Consider the following 8,831-nt stretch of genomic DNA (forward strand, 5'->3'; position numbering starts at 1 on the left):
TCCTTCTTCACACTACACTTCAGTTCAACACTCTATAGCACACCAACATCATTTTTTCAGTCCATTCTACCCCTTTTCTTATTGAATAGGTTCCCGCCAAAAGGCAGATTCAAAATCCGGGTGGTTAGGGTTTCTACACCATCCTCGAGGCAAATTAAATCCAATCAGATATGCAAGATTTGATCTCCTTGATGTCCATTTGTTCTTCACCACCATTTTCGTGCTTTTTCAAATATGGGAAACGTGATCCTTCATTTTAGATTTGCATTTTACAGATTTCCATTAATGCTCTTGTTGTTTCCTTCTCGAGGTGATCTTTCAATCTGATCTTCTGTTTTCGATCCAGACTTCAACTACTCCCCTGATCTTCTTCTTACATTCCTTCTTCCTCGAGCCGCAATCAGTCTGATACGATTCCTAGATATGCAGTTCCTTCATTAATGACGAATATCAGTTTCATCAACCCAGCGAGTGAAACTTCGCCAACTACACCCTACTTGCCACCTCAACTTCACACGACATTACTCCAATCAAGACACGACCTTCCAGCTCCTTCACCGGTCAAGTTCTTCATGTGTTGACCAGTATGGCATCCAGTACCGGTTGCATGCCTTAACACTCTTCCTTTTCATCTTCACCAATTGACATCAATGACAACTTAGTGCCAAAATGCCAACACACACAAACACACACATATACACATATACACATATATTTATATATACACAAATGAGTATATACACACACACATACCGGTATGGCATCCAGTACCAGTTGCACACCTTAACACTCTTCCTTTTCATCCTCACCAGTTGACATCAATGACAACTTAGTGTCAAAATGCCAACACACACAAACACAGACATATACACATATATTTATATATACACAAATGAGTATATACACACACACATGTGATTATATATAATGTCAGATATTTATGCATACATTTATATATTGAAACATATTTGTGTGTATATGTGTATGTGTGTGTGTGTGAGTATTTACGTATATGTGTGTGTGTGTGTGTGTGTGAGATTGCATGCATCACTATTCATACATATATATATGTCTATCAATCTGTAGAATGGTATACGACTTCCTATGCAATTGTAGACCAATTCAATATTTGCATTCACAGACATGTACAAGTGTTTAGAAATTCCATACCAATCTAATCTTTGAATTCAAAGAACATGTAGAAATGCATGCCAATTACTCTACATGTATGTATATACATATGATAATGTGCATATCTGTATATACAGATTAAAGTAATGTTTTGAGGTCACATGCAAAGTTTGTAATATATAGCATGATGCAGATTGACAATGATACATTCCAAACAATGCACACAGATACAACCGAGCATGGAAATGTCAAACACACATGAATGCTATCAGATTGTAAAAAATTATCAATATGAGAGGCAAAACCATCTCAAGGTCCACGAGATTCTAACAAGTGAAGGTCTTGTTGAAACCCTATCTCCAAACGATGTTGATTATGAAATCCTGAACTATCTCCATGAAACTTTCCCCACCTTACCCTCTGTTATTCCACCCACATAATGGCCTGTTAACATCCCATATCCCCGAATCCGAGCACAACAAGAGTGGTTAGCCAGGCATGGTCATCATGTTGACCAATCTTTCTCTATCCATACCCCTGTGATGATCTTGTCTTCCCCACAAGATGTTGTTTCTTTTCAAAATTATTCAAACTCAGCCTCCAATTGTGGCAAACCAACTATATCATTAGATTTTTCTTAAAAAACTATGGTCCTCAGGTCTGAGAATGCTCTCAAAACCTGTACTCGCAAAGCCTAATTTGTATAGTAGTGGATGAACATATCCCATCATGGAATTTTACCAAAATATACATCCAACCTAATTGTAAGCCAAGCACCCCTTCTCGTCTATACAGTCAAGTAATTCTTTGGGAAGAACACAATCTAGCTACACCCCCACATCTAGAAGACCCAAAAGGTTTTGACCATGAATCCATACCAAAATAGGTGTCCAATACAAAAAACAATAAAACAAGTGTCCAATACACAAAACAATCAAACAATTGCTGAAATTTTGAGTTTCGTAAAAGGGAACCATAGTCCTATTGTTCAAGCTTCGCTGACTTGTTGCACCTTGTTGTCATTCAATATGTAATTGCACATTCATTCCATATCAAACATCATTGTTGGCATTGATCAACACTCATCGATTTACAAAATGACACGGTTAGTTGGTTCGATCTTAGAGTATTTGGATTCAAAAGAGTATAGCCGATGTTAATTGTTGTTTCCATGGCTAACATTCATGTTCATGTTGTTTTGTGCATACAAGATGTCTCCTCGTGCTTCAAAGAGATCAGCATGCACAAGGGTGCGTTCACAAAAAAGGGGTGTCACTTTCAATGTTGAAGCAGAAGCCCTGCCTCCTATTCAGACCTAAGCAAACCCTATACCACTAGCAGTAGACGATCCAAATGAACGTCCTATCCTGACCACGGTGGATGAACCTAGTCCACCTTCAACTACAAGAAAAGTAACAATGCAACAAAAGTTGTGGTTAGCACTAGACTTGGAAGGTGCACTCTAAGATGTTGAGGACAACGATATGTCCATACGGGGTGCATTAAGGAAGTGGGGCATCCCAACTGCAACACTATCAAAATGGTTGGGTGGTCTGACCACCATGTCCAAGAAAGGTCCACCAACCATCCTCACGTATCAAGAAGAAGAGGAGATTGTGCAGTGGTGCCAAGAGATGGCCGGTTGTGGTCATGGTCTTGAAATCATAAACTTGAAGGCAGTTGTCTCTCAGATTTGTGAGGGTAGACCAACCCCTTTCAAGGATGGCATGCCTGGCAACTCATGGTGACCTGGATTCAAGGCCAGACATATTGAACTTAGCTTGCGAACAACCGAAGGCCTCGACAAAGACCGGGCACTATGTCTTAGACTAGCAGTTGTTTCTTCTTTTTACGAGACAATGTCAAAAGCATATGTTGCTAATCCGTATGGTCATGCCTGCATTTGGAACTGTGATGAAACATGAGTTATGATCGATAGAAATGGGGCAATGAGGGTGCTTGCAAGGAAATAAGCCGAAACGTGTCTTATATACTTCTGAAGAGTTGTGAGTGGATCACAATTCTTTGTTGTGTTAATGCTTCTGGACAAAGCATTCCAGGGTTCTACTTGTTCAAAGGCAAGAGGCGGTTATAGAATTACATAGCTAAATGCAAACCCGGTGCTTGCATGGTAGCACAACAACATGCATGGATGACCAAGGAACTATTCATGAGTTGGTTACACCACTTCAAGCACTCCATCCCTGGGGGTGTATCACCAACGAACAGGTGCTTGTTGATATTTGACGACCACGACAAACACGTTGCATTGCCAACCATCTAAGAGGTAAGGATGCTAGGCATAAACTTGCTGACATTTCCAGCTCACACATCTCACAAACTACAACCCCTCGATGTGAGTGTATTCTCTCCATTCAAAACATACTTCAAATCAGAAAGAGTCGCATGGATAGAAAGGTTCCCCAATTTAGAAATTAGGAGGGTTGAACTGGCTGAATTGAGCAACAAGTCTTTGGCCAAGGCATTGATTGTTTCAAACATTGTTGCGGGATTCAAAAGGACGGGGATATGGCCCCTCAATCCTAATGCCCTCGCCCAAGACATGCAACCAAGCACCACTTTCCACATTAATGATGGGGAAGATGCATTTGCAGTGCAAAACATGCTTAGCCTTTCGGGAGTCCATGTCTCCCCAGAATTGGTTGTGGAAAACATTGCAGCCATCCGTCAAATGGATTCAATTGCACAAGTTGACATGGAACAGACAGCCACCAACATTGATGAAGCTACAGTTGACACTTTGGATGAGAGTCTTGGCCTTCCATCTGAGCGAATTGCACCATCCTAGGTGGTGGAAGGGGCAGTGAATCTTAGTGTTGAGCTGGAAGGCAAAGACGAACGAGGGACGTCTAGCTTGCCTTCACCACCAAAAGGTGTCATTTCAAAAATGGTGCATTACTATGTAGATTGTGGTGACTCTGATAGTGGAAACGATGCAGGTTTGACGCAAGAAGCAACACAAGATTGTAATGTGGAAGAAGAGAGCTTGATGTCACAAGTAAGTGAGACACCTCAATCACAACAACAAAATACACTTTCACGATTCTTAAAGCTATTCGTTCACATTGTGAACCAAAGAAGTGGTAGGGGGGCTTCAATTAGCATCCATTTGGCGCGGGAAGGGCAGTTGATAACTTCTGATGAGTTCATCGAGGGTGTCAAGTTTGCAGAGACGAGAAGTAGAGAAATAGAGGAGGGGAAACAAAGAAAGAGAGAGCAGATAAAATCAAACAAGGCGACAAGTTTGTTGGCCAAAGAAACTAATGCATTATTGAGAAAGGAGAAGGTGATCTTGCGGCAAAAAAGGAAAGGCTGAAGGAATTAGAGAAGAAGGAAAAGGCTGAAAAACTGCAGTGAGATAATGCAAGGAAGGAACACGAGGCTAAGGATAGGGAAATCTCAAAGAAGGTCCATGAGTTGGCAAGAAAGAAGTTGTTGAACAGTGAGTCCAGTCCATCCATGCCTTTTCTCGACCGACACCTTGTTATGCACGATCTAATTAACACAATGTTGCCCAACTTTCCAACATGAATGAATTATTCACCTACTTCCCCATAGCCTACTTTTCCTAGTACTTCCAAATATATTGTAGGGGTGCCACCATATGGTGCCAACCTCGAATATTGCAGCCCAATGCCACTTGAATTGAGTACTAGTGAGTCAATTGATGTTGACGAGAACATGGTACCCATTGCAGCACCGAGGCCATCAGGCTCAGGGCCAAGAATTTTTTTGCCTCGTTTTTTTAATTGAAGTTTAAGAAGAAATTTTGGATAATAGTTCTTGTTCAATTTTGATTGATACGTTACACACAATGTATGGAAATTGATGTAATAGAGACACTGGTAGACATATTGATTGGTGACATACAAGTAATGGGATGATTGAATGTTTATGCCAATTTGAATACTTTATTATGTGTCAATGGTTTCAATTGTTTGAGGGTTACATGGTTTCAATTGTTTCAACGTTTCAATGACTCAAATGCTTTCAATGGTTACATGTACATTCAATGCTTAATTGGTTTGCATAGTTCAAGCGCTCCAATGTTTGAATATCTCAAATGCTTTCGTATGTTACGTTTATATTCAATGCTTGAATGGTTTGCAGAGTCCAATGCTTTCGGGCTGGAAAGGGAAGTTTGATATGTTGGTACAATTCACATGTTATGGGATTATTGAGAAAAGGTGTGAACAACTACATGCTACAATTTTCATCTATTGAATGATGTTTATGGAAATAGTTTTGATGTATCAATTTAGCACAATTGAGTTGGGTGCCTAACTCGAAACCTTGCCAATTGAACACCTCAAAAGCCTTGCCATTGGTGTGAGGTGTCAAAATTGTGCCATTTTGTACCATCGACTGAGGTCATCGTGTGGCATTTTTCTACATGGCCACCCAATCCACCAAGCTCTCCCTCCATACTTCCTCCGGCCACTTTGAAAATTTCCTTGCAGTTATGCCTCACCTCACCTTCCATGTGTTTAGGTACTCCAACGAGGACACACAACTGTTTGAAAATCTTAATACTTTTGAATTGTTATACACCCAATCCACCAAGCTCTCCCTCCATACTTCCTCCAACCACTTTGATAATTGAAGAGCATGAAGGTTTTCAAACAATGGCATCTCCTCATTGTTTGGGAGTAAGAGAAGTGCAAACAAGATAAAGGTTTTTTTTGTGAATGCAGCACATAGAGGATCAAAGTTGTTTGAACTTAATTGTTCAATCCGCCCAAGAACTATTTCAAATTGAGTTAAGTTTGTGGATTCTTGTACAATTTCTGCAAGGTTGGAGGCTTCTTGTTCCAATTGTTGGCAAATTGGCCCAATCATCACATTGCATGTGAATGGAGATCAAAGCATGCAATGACCTTGTTGTAGCCATGTCAATGGAGTACTTGAGTAGAGGTCAAAGTTGGTCTCTCAATCCACGTGGCATGGCACATTGTCCCCAAAGTTAGGGTGTGCACGCACTAGATCCTCACACCAATGTATATACATGTTCAAGCACATATGTATATACATGTACATGCACATTCGTATATACATGTACATACATACATAAATGTACATGTTCATATAGTGAATGTCTTCAAATTTGAGTTGTAAGTCATGTAGATTCATACATGTACATACACATATGTACATACATAGACATGTGCATACACATGTGTAAATACATACACATGTGAATACACATGTGTTTATACACACACACGTGCATACACATTTGCACATACATGCCAATATTCATGTCTAAGGGTTTGAGGGTTTCTAATTTACTGTTTATGCATTATTTGAAAGAAATAGTACTAGTTACAATGAAGCATGACAAGTATTAAGTATTTCATTTGTGAACATTCAAAATTTAATTTAAAGCATTGGGGACATCAAAACATTGAAACTATTGAAACATGACAACCATTAATGAGTTCATTGAAAGAAGAACGGTAAAAGTATCTCGACAACTAACTCACAATCAATTAAATAAACTTCATTTAATTGAGTGTAAATCCTCATACATGTAACCATTCAAGCATTGAATGTACATTTAAGCATTGAAGCAAAGGATTGAAATTTGTTAAAAATTGAGACAATGAAACCATTGAAATAGTGAAACCCTTTGAACCATTGAAAGCATTCAAAACCTCAAAGCCACAAACCTTAAAACTCACAAAGAATCAAGCATTCGAATATTTGAATATTCACTTGAACCATTGAAACCGAGAAACCCTAAAAAATTCCAACATTTGACAAATTCAAACATTTGCAACATTCGACAAATTGAATTATTTGCACCATTGAATAATTTAAAGCATTGGGGACATCAAAACATTGAAACTATTCAAACATATCAGCTATTGAAAGTATTGAAACATGACAAGTATTGAAACTTGAGAACATTGAAACTATTGAAACATGACAATCATTAATGAGTTCATTGAAAGAAGAACAATAAAAGTATCTTGACAACTAACTCGCAATCAACCAAATAAACTTCTATTTAATTGAGTGTAAACCCTCAGACATGTAACCATTCAAGCACTGAATGTACATCATTTAAGCATTGAAGCAAAGAATTGAAATTTGTTAAAAATTGAGACAATGAAACCATTGAAACAACGAAACCCTTCGAACCATTGAAAGCATTCAAACCCTCAAAGCCACAAACCTTGAAACTCACAAAGATTCAAACATTTGAATATTCAAATATTCACTTGAACCATTAAAACCGAGAAACCCTACAAAATTCCAACATTCGACAAATTCAAACATTTGCACCATTGAAACTCTAATCAATCTCTTGAAAATTGAAACAGTGAAATCCTTGGAAATCGAAGGCATTGAACTCTCCAAAGCATTTGAGCATTGAAACCATGTAACAAAGGAAACCCCGAAAACCCTATACCCTCAACCATTCGAGCATTGAAACCATTAAAATAGTGAGTGAATTCAAAAGCCTTCGAGAAATTGGAACATTGAAACATTTGAAACATTGAAAACCTTCAACATTCAATCAATGAAACCCTTCCAACCGAAAACCATTGAACTTTGCAAAGCATTGTAATAATTCCAACATATATCAATTCAAATCCTCTAACCCTCAAACCCTTAAACAAAATTCAGGTCGACATCAATTAGAAGCCATCAATAAAAACAATGATGCAAGAAATGTAAACCTGTCTTGTCGCTGTAGTGAGCCAAAAAAAGAATAGCGAACCTTGAACAGAGGATTATGATTCCCTTTTGGCATGTAATTGTGTTCAAGAACACATTGTGTTGTGCTTAGAAACATAAAGACTTGCAGAAAGATAGAGAATGAGAAAAAATATCGAAATAGCAAACGAAAGTAGCCTTCAAACAAAAAATCAGAATCAACATTGCCTTAGTGAGGATATTTCCTCACCTATGTCAAAAGGGGAGCCGTCGTTGGTCTGTCACAACCACCACAACACATCCTCATCACAGCCAAACCCTACAAAAACCAAAGGAAATGTCAAACAGTGGAAGGAGGGCAAAGAAATCGAGCAAAGTCCAGAATTCGAAGGAGAAAAACAAATCCTTTACCCGACCGAAGGTGAGCATGTTCTGGGTCCTTGTCGATTTGATTGCATGCCATGGCGAATAGGAGGTGAGGTGATGGAAACCCTTCAATGGAGAAAGCGCACGAAATGGATGACCTTTCGTAGGAGTGAAATGCGAGGAGACAAACGCCATGAATGCCTCTCTGCTAGAAAAACATGATGGGGCAACTGGACATAGAGCAAGTAGATGTAGAGTTAATGCGGCAGGTTAGAAATTTTGAAAGTGGTGGCATCATTTTTGGAGGGAGAGCTCAGTGAAAAGGGTTATCATCTACAAATTTGCCACATGTAAACCGCATTCGAGACTAGCGGAAGATGTTGATAGCTAACGGGGTGGGTCCACCAACGTTTCGGTCAGGGGTACAAAATGACACTATTTTGCCACCTTAGACCAATGTGCACTAGACACGTGGCAAAACAAATGACTGACCTTCCACCTCATGATTTCAGGTTGCCAACTCACCGGTTGAGCTAGGCGAGGGTCAAAGTTGGTCTCTAGGTCCACGTGGCCACATGGACCCTCGAAGTTAGGGTGCGCAGGTATTGGTGCCTCTCCCCTATTCATAAGTTTTGTTAATTTTTTTTATG

The sequence above is a fragment of the Cryptomeria japonica genome, chromosome 3 (assembly GCF_030272615.1).
Source record: "Cryptomeria japonica chromosome 3, Sugi_1.0, whole genome shotgun sequence".
Taxonomy (NCBI): Eukaryota; Viridiplantae; Streptophyta; class Pinopsida; order Cupressales; family Cupressaceae; genus Cryptomeria; species Cryptomeria japonica.